This window comes from Protopterus annectens, chromosome 2.part1 (genome assembly GCF_019279795.1).
Source record: "Protopterus annectens isolate FY-2018-M chromosome 2.part1, PAN1.0, whole genome shotgun sequence".
NCBI lineage: Eukaryota > Metazoa > Chordata > Ceratodontiformes > Protopteridae > Protopterus > Protopterus annectens.
In genome coordinates this window covers 1,843,168,018-1,843,185,730 of record NC_056729.1, presented here as the reverse complement: position 1 = coordinate 1,843,185,730, position 17,713 = coordinate 1,843,168,018, and the positions used below count along the sequence as shown (strand labels likewise).

The window sequence follows — 17,713 nt, the reverse complement described above, 5'->3', positions numbered from 1 at the left end:
TTGTGTTGTATTGTGATTGCCGTTCTCTAACATGTGCTGTCTCTTTAGTCCGTTGTGCATTGTTGTGTTGTATTGTGATTGCCGTTCTCTAACATGTGCTGTCTCTTTAGTCCGTTGTGCATTGTTGTGTTGTATTGTGATTGCCGTTCTCTAACATGTGCTGTCTCTTTAGTCCGTTGTGCATTGTTGTGTTGTATTGTGATTGCCGTTCTCTAACATGTGCTGTCTCTTTAGTCCGTTGTGCATTGTTGTGTTGTATTGTGATTGCCGTTCTCTAACATGTGCTGTCTCTTTAGTCCGTTGTGCATTGTTGTGTTGTATTGTGATTGCCGTTCTCTCTACTTTAAATGTTTTATGGACAACCATAATGTTCATAGGTTTATACTAGGCTAATGACCACCAGGTGGGGTGTTGTTCATATGTTCATAGGTTTATACTAGGCTAATGACCACCAGGTGGGGTGTTGTTCATATGTTCATAGGTTTATACTAGGCTAATGACCACCAGGTGGGGTGTTGTTCATATGTTCATAGGTTTATACTAGGCTAATGACCACCAGGTGGAGTGTTGTTCATATGTTCATAGGTTTATACTAGGCTAATGACCACCAGGTGGGGTGTTGTTCATATGTTCATAGGTTTATACTAGGCTAATGACCACCAGGTGGGGTGTTGTTCATATGTTCATAGCTTTATACTAGGCTAATGATCACCAGGTGGGGTGTTGTTCATATGTTCATAGCTTTATACTAGGCTAATGATCACCAGGTGGGGTGTTGTTCATATGTTCATAGGTTTATACTAGGTTAATGACCACCAGGTGGGGTGTTGTTCATATGTTCATAGATTAATACTAGGCTAATGACCACTAGGTGGGGTGTTGTTTATATGTTCATAGGTTTATACTAGGCTAATGACCACCAGGTGGGGTGTTGTTCATATGTTCATAGGTTTATACTAGGCTAATGACCACCAGGTGGGGTGTTGTTCACATGTTCATAGGTTTATACTAGGCTAATGATCACCAGGGGTCTATATAAGCCTAGCTGTGCAACCCAACCCAGGTTTGTCACCAAGTTCCTTGGACACCTATATGGTAGGGTATGTTAGTAAGGAGGTAGCTAAGGCTTAGGTGGGGGGTATGTTAGTTGGGCATTAATTTACTTACTGCTGATTTCTGTCCATCAGAGAGATGGTGGCTGAACCAGGGTTGAGTTTTCAGTTTCCCATCCAATGATCAAGTTTTTTTTTAATAGGGACAGGGATACAATACCAACTGAGTGGGGTATTGTACTGAATATCTTTGTGACAATAGGAGTTACTGCCAGCACAGCTAGCTGGAATTTGGTAAATAATTATATTTCATTTGTGAATATCAAACTGATTTATACAAGATGCCTGTGTTATAAATGTATTAGAACTGTATCTCATGTATATCAAACTGATTTGCACAGACATTTGTGATGAAAAGGTATTTGTAAAGTGCTTGTGTTTGAAATGTATCCACAGTGTGCCCTACCAGAGAGAATAAAAATGTACATGCACTATTGTCACTGTTTAAATGTATATGTTTTAACTGAGGAAACTGGAAATCAGGAGGTTAACATCAGTCCAGCAAACTTTAAAATTCATCTGAAGTTAAATCACTTCATAGGCCAGGCCATAAAGATCCTATCTCACAGGTTTAAATGCAACCAGAGACACAAAGACTGTACTAGGAGCCTTTCTAAATTGTCTTTGGGATGAACTAATTACTACTCTGGAAGCATGGAGGTATGCAATTGTTTTATGACTTCCAGCACCTGCCAAAGATTGGAGCAAAAGCCCTTGTATGTGTATTTTTACAGGTAGGAGCTAAATACTGCCAGCTGCCAGCAACAGGGGTTTCGCATGGGAACTAGAAGTCAGATGACCAGGGGTGATGTCATTCTCGAGCTGTCCCAGAGGTAACATTTCGAATATTATTTTTAAATGTCTCTTAGTGAGATTGAGCATTCTGTATTCTGTCTTGGGCCTGACAACAAGAAGAACCATTCACCACAATATTTGCCTTGCTTTATTAGGTTATTAGGGAATGGTATAATTCTCTTAGATTCAGTCAGGAATATATTGAAGCTTACTTTAGATATTGTTTTTATTTATTTATCTGAGCCTGTCCTGCAATGTTGTTTTAAATATTTCCTGTGGTTTTGAACTCTGATGTCACTGTGAATATATATTTAGTATTGTCTTGTTCTTTTATTATTTATTACTAAATATACTTAAACCTTTCATTGTGACTGATCTGTGTAGAGATATTTCAGTTAAGAGTACTTGCATATTTATTTGGTGACACTGTGTGGGCCATTCCTAATAGCCTTGCTCTTGGTCAAACTACCACTTGAGTTAATATTAATTTCACTCAGTATAATGGGTAACCTAGGAAGAGCATTAAGGTAGCTGGCAGGAGTCTGGTGGCAGTCATAACTACAAAAAAAAACACACTGGTACACAAGGAACACTAAACTGAGAAGATAAAAAAATAAAATAAAGCACCGGACAAACAAGTCATAACTACCTTATAGTCTGGGCAGAAGGGACCGTAGCCAGAAAACCTATGCCAGCCTTTGCTAGGTGTGTGTGTGTGTGTGTGTGTGTGTGTGTGTGTGTGTGTGTGTGTGTGTGTGTGTGTGTGTGTGTGTGTGTGTGTGTGTGTGTGTGTGTGTGTGTGTGTGTGTCTGTGTGTGTGTGTAAATCAAACCTCAAAGAGTGTGGGTGTCAGCTACTTGGGCAAGGACATGAAGCATCATTTGGACAGAGAGAGTGCTGGAGGTCTTGGCTTGGACACTCAGCTGAGATCTCAACTCTATAGCTGTGCCAGTGGGGAGTCTTATTGGGGATCTGAAGAAAGACGGAGAAACCAGCCAACCAGACTGTGTTCCCCCTGTGCTCTTAAGGGAAATTGTGCTTGATTGTGCTTCATGCAGAGAGCTGCATCTGGAGGTACTGTGTGTGTACCTGTTATACTCCCAGTGAGTGTCCGCCAGTGGTGCCAGTGGTGAGGATTGAGGCTCCTTGATTACTAGCCTAGAGGTGGGGTGTCACAGTCTTGGGCAGGTCAAGGTAGGTGATGTACACCATTTTTCCTTAAACATAGCCTTGGTGACCCTCTTGAAGAAGTCTATCAAGTTGAGTAGGCAAGGCCTTACCTTGTCAAAGCTAAACTTGAATGGTTCCAGTGTCTGCATTATTACAATGCCATTATTGATAATTTCCATGATAATTTGTTCCGTGGTCCTGCATATTAGAATTGTCAAACTGATGGGTCTTTAGTTCCTTGTGTCTGTTGATGGTCTACCCTTATCATAGGCTCATAAGAGGTTACTAGGATAATGGCATTAGGCCCCTTACAATCCTACGACTGTTGCATCCCTCCATTCACGTGGCATGTAATCTGTTTAGACCCCTTACAATCCTACGACTGTTGCATCCCTCCATTCACCTGGCATGTAATCTGTTTAGGCCCCTTGCAATCCAACGACTGTTGCATCCCTCCATTCACATGGCATGTAATCTGTTTAGGCCCCTTACTATCCTATGACTATTGGATCCCTCCATTCACCTGGCATGTAATCTGTTTAGGCCCCTTACAATCCCATGACTGTTGCATCCCTCCATTCACCTGGCATGTAATCTGTTTAGGTCCCTTACAATCCTACAACTGTCACATCCCTCCATTCACCTGGCATGTAATCTGTTTAGGCCCCTTACAATCCTATGACAGTTGCATCCCTCCATTCAACTGGCATGTAATCTGTTTAGGCCCCTTACAATCCTACGACTGTTGCATCCCTCCATTCACCTGGCATGTAATCTGTTTAGGCCCCTTACAATCCTACGACCGTTGCATCCCTCCATTCACCTGGCATATAATCTGTTTAGGCCCCTTACAATCCTACGACTGTTGCATCCCTCCATTCACTTGGCATGTAATCTGTTTAGGCCCCTTACAATCCAACGACTGTTGCATCCCTCCATTCACCTGGCATGTAATCTGCTTAGGCCCCTTACAATCCTACGACTGTTGCATCCCTCCATTCACCTGGCATGTAATCTGTTTAGGCCCCTTACAATCCTACGACTTTTGCATCCCTCCATTCACCTGGCATGTAATCTGTTTAGGCCCCTTACAGTCCTACAACTGTTGCATCCCTCCATTCACCTGGCATGTAATCTGTTTAGGCCCCTTACAATCCTACAACTGTTGCATCCCTCCATTCATCTGGCATAGGTTCATAGGTTCATACTAGGCTATCTGCCCTGGGGCAATTATAAGCCTAGCCTGATTCTGTATGGCTTACGCCAGCCCTTGATTTGAGTATACTGTGCCCTTTTTAAGGTTTAGTTTACTGTGCCTCTGTCTAATAGTGTCACCGGAGTAATCCCTGGGACAAACCTATGATCCCCCATCCACCTATCGAGATTCTTCTTGAAGAGATTCAGTGAGGTGCTCTGCCTCACATGAACTGGAATTTTATTCCAGAGCGAAGGGAGCCTCTGGGTTATGAACCTGTCCCTCCAGCAAGTTCTATTTATTTCTGTGCTGAGGTTCAAGTCCCTCGAGTGTGTGGCTCTAAGGGATTTAGATTTACTGAGGTGGAGCATTTCCATTAATTCTGGATTTGACATAGCTTTGTATGTCAGGCATAGATCGCCTTGAAGTAGGCGGTATGCAACTGAGTAGATCTGGAGTTTTTTTAACCGAGCAGCATATGGCATCTGTTTGAGACCCTTGATCCTCTTGGTGAGATACTTTTGGGGTCTTTCTAATTGCTGCAGGTCTCGGGTAAGGTACATCCCAAAAGGGTCATTGTATTCTATGATGGGCCTGATGAGGGATGAATAAAGGAGCACGATTACCTCTCTTTATCTATATGTGAAACCCTTTGTGATGAGGTGGGCTATGTAGAAGGTCTTTCTAACCACTTTGGCAATGTGGTTTTCAAAGGAGAGATTGCTATCAACTTGGGTCCCCAGGTCCCTAATAACTTTCTCTGTACTTAATGGGTTTCCGCCTATGTGGTAATTTGTGGGCACATTGTTTTTGCCAAAGGGTATGACTATACATTTTTTGGCATTTAGCTTTAAACCATGGCACTGGCACCAGTTATCTGTCTCTGTGAGACCTTTTTGAAGGATGTTTGTGTCAGCTGGAGAGTCGATTATGGCGCCCAGTTTGCAGTCATCTGCAAACTTGGTGAGCCATAGTCCTCCCACATTTGCCTGTACCTTGGAAAAGTATATACCAAACAAGAGTGGTCCCAGGACAGAACCCTGTGGGATGCCACTTGTGACCGGTTTCGAGTCTGACATGGCTCCAGCAACTCTCACTCTGTGGGTTCTGTCTTTGAGCCAGTTTGCAACCCATCTTATGACATAGGGGTTTATATTTAAGCTGGATAGCTTATTTATGATGCCTGAGTGGGGTATTGTATCAAATGCCTTTGCAAGGTCCAGATACGCTGTGTGGACTACCTTCCCTTCATCTATGGCTTTGGTGACTGTTTTGAAGAAGTCAACCAGGTTCAAAAGGCAGTATCTGCCCTTGACAAAGCCGAACTGGGTAGGATCTAGTGTCTGTAGGTCCCCAATGTCTTTGCTTATGAGCTCCATGATGATCCTGTCCATAGCCTTGCAGACTAAGCTAGTCAGGCTTATGGGGCGATAGTTTCCAGGGTCCATAGAGGCTCCACCTTTGTGGAGTGGGACCATTGTTGCTGTATGCCATTCTGTGGGTACATATCCTGTAGTGAGGCTGAGATTGTATAGCTGTTTTATTTCAGGGATTAGTTCCTCTTGGAGTTCATGCAGGATGCAACCTGGGACGCCATCTGGTCCCATGGAAGCAGTGTTTTTTGCTTTGGAGAGGGCAGCCTTCACCTGAGCATCAGAGATGTTTGGGAGGCAGCCCTCTGCCGGGATAGATACTTGCTCTTTTGAGGGGGAGGGGGTGGAGAAGTTTGCACTGAACCTGTCTGCCAGGATATTGGCGATGTCTGTGGGTTCAGTGTATTTTTTGTCGTTTAGAATCAACTCAGAACAAGTCTGGGAGTTGCATCCCAGATTCCTAACATAACTGAAAAAAGCCTTATGATTGTCTTTGGTGTCCTGTGCAATTTTTCTCTCGAAGCTGGCCTTGGAGGATTTTATGAGGGATCGTAATTTTTTGCTAGTACTGATCAGAGATGCCTTCCCTATTAGGGATTTTGCTCTATCATGTAGTAGCTTCCTCCTTCTGTTGTGCAGTTTATTTATGGCAGGGGTCAACCAGACTGGATGCCTGCCTTTGGATGATTGGGTCTTGGTTTTGTTTGGGATAGCATGATCCATGCATTCCTGGAGATGTCCGTAGAATGTGTTTATATAGGATTCTGCAGTTTGGGCTGTAGTTTCCACTGGCTCTGGGGCCTTGAAGGATTCCACTTCGGTTTTGAGAAGTGAGAAGCTCGCTTTTGAGAAGTTTTTCACTGTGGTTTTCTGGGCTGGGGGTGGGGTCAGGATGTGGACATCCAGTGAAATTAATTTATGGTCTGATCTTACCAATGAGGGATATACTTCTGGTGTGGAGCATAGAGTCCCCATGTTTGTAAAGATCAGGTCTAGTATGTTGTCCCCTCTTGTGGGAGTGGTGACTAGTTGTTCCATAGCATTTGAGTTTATAATTTCCAGGAACCTTTGGGCTAAGGTGCTGGGGCTTGAGTAGTGCTCCCAGTCAATGTTTGGGTAGTTGAAGTCGCCCAATATAATGGTGTTCGGAGAGATCTTCATGTTCTACAATGTTTTCAGGAAAGCCGAGTGGGATTCCTGACTTTGAGAGGGTGGTCTGTAGGATGCTATAAACTGAAAAGCAGTCTTGTCCACTGTTAGTTGCACATGGATGGTCTCCGATACTTTGTGCAATGCCACTAACCTGGAGGTGTGGATATCCTTGATAAATATGGAAACGCCCCCTCCTTTTGTGGTTCGGTCCGGGTTTTGGGGCTGAAAAGCATGATATGAGGTATAGCCTGGTAGTGCTGGGGTGCTCTCTGGAGCCTTGAACCAGGTTTCTGTCACTGCACAGATATCGATGTTCTCCAAACTGAGGAGAGCTTCGAGTGCGTGCATCTTGAGGTTAAGACATCTGGCGTTAAGCAGCATTACCCTTAGTTTCTTGTTCCTTGTGCTGTCTATGGGGGTGGGTTTGACTTTTGAGCCTTGCCTAAAAAAGGCACTATGGGGAGGCAAGAGCCTTTGCCAATATCCGAAAGCCCAGTGGTGACAGGTGCAAGCCGTCCCTAGCGAAGCAACGTGGCTTGTCGAGCATGTCATCCCAGGCTGACAGACACTGGATCCTCTTTGAATGACACCAAAATTTTAGCCAATTGTTAAAATTGATCATTTTGTCTTTGTACTGTGGCATCATTCTAGGTGAGGGTAAGATGCTGCTCAAGGTCAGGGTCATACCAGCCTGGGCTACAAGATCAGAGAACTCCTCTATGTCTCTTTTCATGTAGTCCAGGGAGGTACGTCTCAGGTCATTCACACCAGCATGTACAATGACTGAGTCATATTTGTATTTGCTTTGGAGTGACCTGAGTGCTTGCGTTATGTGGCGGATCCTAGCACGCGACAGGCAGCTCACCGTGACCTTCTCTTTATTCAGCCTGGTGAGCGGGACGTCAGTGTGTCTGACAATAGAGTCACCTATTACAAGAGTATCAGGTGTGTTATTCAGCCTTAAGGGCTGTGGCTGCTTGGCACACTGACTTTGTGGGCTATGTGTTGTGTGTGTTTTATTTTGAGGTAGCGTTTGCTTGGATGTCTGCTTTGGAGGTCTCTGTTGCTTAGGTAGATTTTTATTTAGAGCCTCCGAGTATGTTTTTGTGTATTTATGTGTTTGGTTCGCTGATGTGGTGGGACTATGTGATACTGGAATTGTGTTGTGTGAGGTTACCTTCTTCTCCTGACTGGTTACACCAGTTTTGAGATGATGTAATCTGTTTAGGCCCCTTAGAATCCTACGACTGTTGCATCCTTCCATTCACCTGGCATGTAATCTGTTTAGGCCCCTTACAATCCTACGACTGTTGCATCCCTCCATTCACCTGGCATGTAATCTGTTTAGGCCCCTTACAATCCTATGACTGTTGCATGCCTCCATTCAGCTGGCATGTAATCTGTTTAGGCCCCTTACAATCCTACGACTTTTGCATCCCTCCATTCACCTGGCATGTAATCTGTTTAGGCCACTTACAATCTTACGACTGTTGCATCCCTCCATTCACCTGGCATGTAATCTGTTTAGGCCCCTTGCAATCCTACGACTGTTGCATCCCTCCATTCACCTGGCATGTAATCTGTTTAGGCCCCTTGCAATCCTACGACTGTTGCATCCCTCCATTCACCTGGCATGTAATCTGTTTAGGCCCTTTACAATCCTATGACTGTTGCATCCCTCCATTCACCTGGCATGTAATCTGTTTAGGCCCCTTACAATCCTGCGACTGTTGCATCCCTCCATTCACCTGGCATGTAATCTGTTTAGGCCCCTTACAATCCTGCGACTGTTGCATCCCTCCATTCACCTGGCATGTAATCTGTTTAGGCCCCTTACAATCCTACGATTGTTGCATCCCTCCATTCACCTGGCATGTAATCTGTTTAGGCCCCTTACAATCCTACGACTGTTGCATCCCTCCATTCACCTGGCATGTAATCTGTTTAGGCCCCTTACAATCCTATGACTGTTGCATCCCTCCATTCACCTGGCATGTAATCTGTTTAGGCCCCTTACAATCCTACAACTGTTGCATCCCTCCATTCACCTGGCATGTAATCTGTTTAGGCCCCTTACAATCCTACAACTGTTGCATCCCTCCATTCACCTGGCATGTAATCTGTTTTCAGGCTGTCGTTGAAGAGTGCCTCAAGTGGTCCTGCTAAGTCATATTTTGTGCTATTTAGGAGGCAACTGGGTATATTCTAGGGGCCCACTGAAGCAGTGTTTTTGGCCTTAGCAAGTGCCACCAGGACTTTCTCTACATTGATAGTTGAGGAGGATATGCTAGAAGGGATTTCACAGGGGATAGTAGGGGGAGTAGGGGGTGAAGTTAGAACTGCATTTAGCATCCAGTAGAATCATTATGTCACTGGTCAGTAAAGGTTGTGCCATTTAAGACCAGTTCTACACCCTGCTGAGTGTTACCTTTAAGGTTCCTGACATAGATGAAGAGTGCCTTGTGATTGTCCTTAGCCTGGAAGGCTATCCTGACCTCATAAATTGCCTTTTTGTACTTCATTAGACCTCTTAGTTTCTTGTTTACTTGAATCAGAGAGCTCTTGTCTCTATGAGAGTTGTTCTTTCTGACTTTGGCCATGACACTTTTTCTTTTGTTATATACCCTGTTAAGGTAAGCATTCCCCCAGTGGGGTTTGTTTTTGGTGTTTGAGCTGGACTTACTACTGGTACATGCAGCAGCCTCAGTGCAGCCTTTTACATGTTTGTACAGGGTTTCTGTGAGTAATTCTGTATAAATAGTTGTGCTCTCAGGGTTTGGGGAAGCCATGAATTTTGACAAACTAGCACTTAATAAGATGTAGTTTGCTCTAGAATAGTTCTTAACTGTTACAATTTAGTTTGGTTTTCCAGCTTGATTTTTATTTCAAAAGTAACAGCTTTGTGGTCCGATGTCACCAAAGAGGATGTGACACGGGAGGATGCAATGCTTTCTTTGTTGGTGAGTACTAGGTCCAGTATGTTTGATTTTCTAGTTGGAATGCACACTATCTGGTCCAGGAAGTTTCTAATGCTAAACTCCAGGAAACATTGTGCTTGTGAGTTACAGGCAGTGTACATTTCCCAGTTTATAAAGGGGTAAAGTCCACCATGAATAGGCTATTTACTTGGAGGGTGAGCACCTCTACTTGGTCTCTGTAAGAGTTGTGAGCTTCATGAGTCATAGAGGGTGACTTGTAGCTGAAAAGGACTTGCTAAGGAATCTTGACTCTAAAGACTTGGACAGGGTTGAACTCCAGGGCATCATTCTGTTTAACCAAGCTGGAGATGTATTTGTTGCTAATGAGAATTGACACACATGTACCTTTAGCCCCTGTCTGTGCAGCTGTTGTCCAAAATGTGTGGAAGGCAGTGTAGCCTTGCACTGCTGGAGTACCTTCTGTGATTTAAAACCAAGCCTTGGTAACACCACAGATGTCCATATTCACCAGAGTGAGGAGAGCTTGTCGGGGTGGAGTTTCTTGTTTAGGCTCTGAGCATTAAGCACACCTTATGCTTGCTTTTTTTGCTATGGTGGCAGTTTTGTCATTTTGACATTGCCTAAGAAAGTCTCTAAAGGGGTGGTTTTAGCAAATATCCAACACCCTAAGGGGGCAGGAGCAGGCTATCCTTAGGAAAGCAGTGTGATCTGTTAACCATGTCCTCCTATCCGCCCTTACTGATAGCTATTGAATCCCCTGGAGTGACACCAGAACCTAAGCCAATAATTAAAATTAGTCACTTTTTGTCATACCGTCGCATCATGCTTGATGAAGGTAAAATGACATGTAACTGTCTGTGACACATACTCAGAGAGAGATCCATTACGTCTGTTTTTGTACAATCCAGTGAGGTCCATCTTAGGTCATTTACACCCACATGGACTATGATAGAATCATATTAGTACCTGTGGTGCAGAGACCTGAGTGCAGGAGTGATATTGTGGATGCCAGCTCCAAATAGACAGCTAACTTTTATCTTCTCCTTGCCCATCCTGGTGAGAGGAGCATCTGTGTGTCTTACAATAGAATCTCCTATGACAAGAGTACTAGGTAAAGTGTTTACTTCCTTCTGGACTTTTTTCTTGGGGAATCATGGGATGTAGGTGTGTCTTGGGGATCATGGGGTGTAGGCGTGTGTGTGGTGTTAGGTATTGTCTTTGGTGTGGCTTTGTTATTGGAGGATCGTGAGGTGTAGGCTAATGTGTGTGGTGTTAGGTATTGCCTTTAGTGTGTGCTTTTTTCTTGGGGGATCATGGGGTGTAGGCTAATGTGTGTGGTGTTAGGGCTTGTCTTTGGTGTGGCTTTGTTCTTAGAGGATCATGCAGTGTAGGCTAATGTATGTGGTGTTAGGTGTTGCCTTTGGTGTGTGCTTTCTTCTTGGAGGATAATGGGGTGTAGGCTAATGCGTGTGGTGTTAGGTGTTGCCATTGGCATGTGCTTTGTTCTTTGGGGATCATGGGGAGTATGTGTATGTACGATGTTAAGGTGTTGCTTTAATAATTGTTGAACACGGAGAAATCATCACATAACCAGGCCACTGCTAATTACAATATTATTCTTTAAGTCAACTTCAAACACCCCACATTGGTCGCCCATTTTACTCACCATAAAACACCCCTAATTAGCTGATGGACTGCCCCTTTAACACTCCTATTAGTTGCTGACTCATCCTGCAGCACTCATCCTGCTCACTGTCCTGTAGCTTTTACTAAGCATGGGACGTCCTCATATTAACTGCTGTTTTCCCAATTAATTCACCATGAAATACCCCACATTGCTCACAGTGCTCTCCCTTAATGCAAAGTGGAACAACCCATATCATATGATATGGTGCTCCTTTAACTCCTTATGGAGCACCCTATAATGGTTCCTGTGCAATCATTTTAGCATACTGAAACAACCCATAATCATCGGTGTACTATCCTTTTAGCATACTGAAACAACCCATAATCGTCGGTGTGCCATCCTTTTAGCATGCTGGAACAACCCATAATCATTGGTGTACCATCCTTTTAGCATACTGAAACAACCCATAATCATCGGTGTACCATCCTTTTAGCATACGGAAACAACCCATAATCATCGGTGTACCATCCTTTTAGCGTACTGAAACAATCTATAATTATTGGTGTGCCATCCTTTTAGCATACTGAAACAACCCATAATCATCGGTGTGCCATCCTTTTAACGTACTGAAACAACCCATAATCATTGGTGTACCATCCTTTTAGCATACTGAAACAACCTATAATCAACAGTGTGCCATGCTTTTAGCATACTGAAACAACACATAATCATCCATGTACCATCCTTTTAGCATACTGAAACAACCCATAATCGCTGGTGTGCCATCCTTTTAGCATACTGAAACAACCCATAATCATCGGTGTACCATCCTTTTAGTGTACTGAAACAATCCAATCATCTGTGTACCATCCTTTTAACGTACTGAAACAACCCATAATCATCGGGGTGCCATCCTTTTAGCATACTGAAACAACCCATAATCATTGGTGTACTATCCTTTTAGCATACTGAAGCAACCCATAATCATCGGTGTACCATCCTTTTAGCATACTGAAACAACCCATAATCACTGGTGTGCCATCCTTTTAGCTAACTAAAACAACCCATAGTCATCGGTGTACCATCCTTTTAGCGTACTGAAACAATGCATAATCATCGGTGTACCATCCTTTTAGCATACTGAAACAACCCATAATCATCGGTGTACCATCCTTTTAGTGTACTGAAACAACCCATAATCATTGGTGTACCATCTTTTTAGCGCACTGAAACAACTCATAATCATTGGTGTGCATCCTTTTAGCGTACAGAATCAACCCATAATCATTGGTGTACCATCCTTTTAGCATACTGAAACAACCCATAATCATCAGTGTACCATCCTTTTAGCGTACTGAAACAACCCATAATGATCGGTGTGCCATCCTTTTAGCGTACTGAAACAACCCAGAATCATCGGTGTGCCATTCTTTTAGCGTGCTGAAACAACCCATAATCATTGGTGTACCATCATTTTAGCATACTGAAACAACCCATAATCACCAGTGTGCCATCCTTTTAGTGTACTGAAACAACCCATAATCATTGGTGTAGCATCCTTTTAGTGTACTGAAACAACCCATAATCACCGGTGTGCCATCCTTTTAGTGTACTGAAACAACCCATAATCATTGGTGTACCATCCTTTTAGTATACTGAAATAACCCATAATCATCGGTGTGCCATTCTTTTAGCATACTGAAACAACCCATAATCATCGGTGTAACATCCTTTTAGCATACTGAAACAACCCATACTCATTGGTGTACCATGCTTTTAGCGTACTGAAACAACCCATAATCATCGGTGTGCCATCCTTTTCGCATACTGGAACAACCCATAATCATCGGTGTACCATCCGTTTAGCATACTGAAAAAACCCATAATCATCAGTGTGCCATCCTTTTAGCATACTGAAACAACCCATAATCATCGGTGTGCCATTCTTTTAGCGTACTAAAACAACCTATAATCATTGGTGTACCATCCTTATAGCGTACTGACACAACCCATAATCATCAGTGTGCCATTCTTTTAGCGTACTGAAACAACCTATAATCATCGATGTACCATCCTTTTTAGCATACTGAAACAACCCATAATTGTCAGTGTACCATCCTTTTAGCATACTGAAACAACCCATAATCATTGGTGTGCCATTCTTTTAGCGTACTGAAACAACCCATAATCATCGGTGTACCATCCTTTTAGTGTACTGAAACAACCCATAATCATCGGTGTACCATCCTTTTACCATACTGAAACAAACCATAATCATTGGTGTACCATCCTTTTATCGTACTGAAACAACCTATAATTGTCTGTGTACCATCCTTTTAGCGTACGGAAACAACCCATAATCATTAGTGTGCCATCCTTTTAGCGTACTGAAACAACCCACAATCATCGGTGTACTATCCTTTTAGCATACTGAAACAACCCATAATCATCAGTGTGCCATCCTTTTAGCATACTGAAACAACCCATAATCTTTGGTGTACCATCCTTATAGCGTACTGACACAACCCATAAACATCAGTGTGCCATTCTTTTAGTGTACTGAAACAACCTATAATCATCGATGTACCATCCTTTTTAGCATACTGAAACAACCCATAATTGTCAGTGTACCATCCTTTTAGCGTACTGAAACAACCCATAATCATCGGTGTGCCATCCTTTTAGCATACTGAAACAACCCATAATCATCGGTGTACCTTCCTTTTAGCATACTGAAACAACCCATAATCATCGGTGTGCCATCCTTTTAGCGTACTGAAACAACCCATAATCATTGGTGTACCATCCTTTTAGTATACTGAAACAACCCATAATCATCAGTGTACCTTCCTTGTAGCATACTGAAACAACCCATAATCATTGGTGTGCTATCCTTTTAGCGTACTGAAACAACCCATAATTGTCGGTGTGCCATCCTTTTAGCATACTGAAACAACCAATATTCATCGGTGTGCCATCCTTTTAGGTTACTTAAACAAACCATAATCATTGGTGTGCCATCCTTTTAGCGTACTGAATCAACCCATAATCATTGGTGTCCCATCCTTTTAGCGTACTGAAACAGCCCATAATCATCAGTGTGCCATCCTTTTAGCATACTGAAACAACCAATAATTATCGGTGTGCCATCCTTTTAGCATAGTGAAACAATCCATAATCATCGATGTGCCATTCTTTTAGCATACTGAAACAACATATAATCATCGGTGTACCATCCTTTTAGCATACTTAAACAACCCATAATCATTGGTGTTCCATCCTTTTAGGTTACTGAAAGAACCCATAATCATCATTGTGCCATCCTTTTAGCGTACTGAAGCAACCTATAATCATTAGTGTGCCTTCCTTTTAGTATACTGAAACAACCCATAATCATCGGTGTGCCATCCTTTTAGCGTACTAAAACAACCCATAATCATCGGTGTACCATCCTTTTAGCGTACTGAAACAACCCATAATCACCATTGTGCCATCCTTTTGACGTACTGAAACCACCCATAATCATCGGTGTACCATCCTTTTAGCGTACTAAAACAACCCATAATCATCGGTGTGCTATCCTTTTAGCATACTGAAACAACCCATAATCATCGGTGTACCATCCTTTTAGCATACTGAAACAACCCATAATCATTGGTGTGCCATCCTTTTAGCATATTGAAACAACCCATAATTGTCGGTGTACCTTCCTTATAGCGTACTGAAAAAACCCATAATCGTCAGTGTACTATCCTTTTAGCATACTGAAACAACCCATAATCATCAGTGTGCCATCCTTTTAGCATACTGAAACAACCCATAATTGTCGGTGTGCAATTCTTTTAGCATACTGAAATGACCCATATTCATCGGTGTGCCATCCTTTTAGGTTACTTAAACAACCCATAATCATGGGTGTGCCATCCTTTTAGCGTACTGAAACAACCCATAATCATCGGTGTCCCATCTTTTTAGCATACTGAAACAACCCATAATCATCGGTGTGCCACCCTTTTAGCATACTGAAACAACCCATAATTATCGATGTGCCATCATTTTAGCATACTGAAACAACCCATAATCATCGGTGTACCTTCCTTTTAGCATACTGAAACAACCCATAATCATCGGTGTGCCATCCTTTTAGCGTACTGAAACAACCCATAATCATTGGTGTACCATCCTTTTAGTATACTGAAACAACCCATAATCATCAGTGTACCTTCCTTGTAGCATACTGAAACAACCCATAATCATTGGTGTGCTATCCTTTTAGCGTACTGAAACAACCCATAATTGTCGGTGTGCCATCCTTTTAGCATACTGAAACAACCAATATTCATCGGTGTGCCATCCTTTTAGGTTACTTAAACAAACCATAATCATTGGTGTGCCATCCTTTTAGCGTACTGAATCAACCCATAATCATTGGTGTCCCATCCTTTTAGCGTACTGAAACAGCCCATAATCATCAGTGTGCCATCCTTTTAGCATACTGAAACAACCAATAATTATCGGTGTGCCATCCTTTTAGCATAGTGAAACAATCCATAATCATCGATGTGCCATTCTTTTAGCATACTGAAACAACCCATAATCATCGGTGTACCATCCTTTTAGCATACTGAAACAACCCATAATCATTGGTGTTCCATCCTTTTAGGTTACTGAAAGAACCCATAATCATCATTGTGCCATCCTTTTAGCGTACTGAAACAACCCATAATCATTAGTGTGCCTTCCTTTTAGTATACTGAAACAACCCATAATCATCGGTGTGCCATCCTTTTAGCGTACTAAAACAACCCATAATCATCGGTGTACCATCCTTTTAGCGTACTGAAACAACCCATAATCACCATTGTGCCATCCTTTTGACGTACTGAAACCACCCATAATCATCGGTGTACCATCCTTTTAGCGTACTAAAACAACCCATAATCATCGGTGTGCCATCCTTTTAGCATACTGAAACAACCCATAATCATCGGTGTACCATCCTTTTAGCATACTGAAACAACCCATGCTCATTAGTGTACCATTCTTTTAGCATACTGAAATAACCCATAATCATTGGTATGCCATCCTTTTAGCATACTAAAATAACCCATAATCATCGGTGTACTATCCTTTTAGCATACTGAAACAACCCATAATCATTGGTGTGCCATCCTTTTAGCATACTGAAACAACCCATAATTGTCGGTGTGCAATTCTTTTAGCATACTGAAACAACCCATATTCATCGGTGTGCCATCCTTTTAGCGTACTGAAACAACCCATAATCATCGGTGTCCCATATTTTTAGCATACTGAAACAACCCATAATCATCGGTGTGCCACCCTTTTAGCATACTGAAACAACCCATAATTATCGGTGTGCCATCATTTTAGCATACTGAAACAATCCATAATCATCGATGTGCCATCCTTTTTGCATACTGAAACAACCCATAATAATCGGTGTACCATCCTTTTAGCGTACTGAAACAACCCATAATCATTGGTGTTCCATCCTTTTAGGTTACAGAAAGAACCCATAATCATCTGTGTGCCATCCTTTTAGGTTACTGAAACAACCCATAATCATCATTGTGCCATCCTTTTAGCGTACTGGAACAACCCATAATGATCAGTGTGCCATCATTTTAGCGTACTGAAACAACCCATAATCATTGCTGTTCCATCCTTTTAGCGTACTAAAACAACCCATAATCATCGATGTGCCATCCTTTTACCGTACTGAAACTACCCATAATCATCGGTGTACCATCCTTTTAGCGTACTGAAACAATCCATAATCATTGGTATTCCATCCTATTAGGGTACAGAAACAACCCATAATCATTGGTGTACCATCCTTTTAGCGTACTGAAACAACCCATAATCATCAGTGTACCATCCTTTTAGCATACTGAAACAACCCATAATCATTGGTGTGCCATCCTTTTAATGTACTGAAACAACCCATAATCGTTGGTGTACTATGCTTTTAGCATAGTGAAACAACCCATAATCATCAGTGTGCCATCCTTTTAGCGTACTGAAACAACCCGTAATCGTCGGTGTGCCATCCTTTTAGCATACTGAAACAACCCATAATTATCGGTGTGCCATCATTTTAGCATACTGAAACAACCCATAATTATCGGTGTGCCATCATTTTAGCATAGTGAAACAATCCATAATCATCGATGTGCCATCCTTTTAGCATACTGAAACAACCCATAATCATCGGTGTGCTATCCTTTTAGCATACTGAAACAACCCATATTCATCGGTGTGCCATCCTTTTAGGTAACTTAAACAAACCATAATCATCGCTGTCCTATCCTTTTAGCGTACTGAAA

The 17,713-nt window shown here is 42.4% G+C and overlaps 1 long non-coding RNA gene across 1 annotated transcript in view; it reads left to right on the top strand.

Moving 5' to 3' along the window:
- The window catches only part of LOC122794661, a 346,531-nt gene that overhangs the window by 190,105 nt on the left and 138,713 nt on the right, over positions 1-17,713 (top strand). The window lies entirely within an intron of this gene.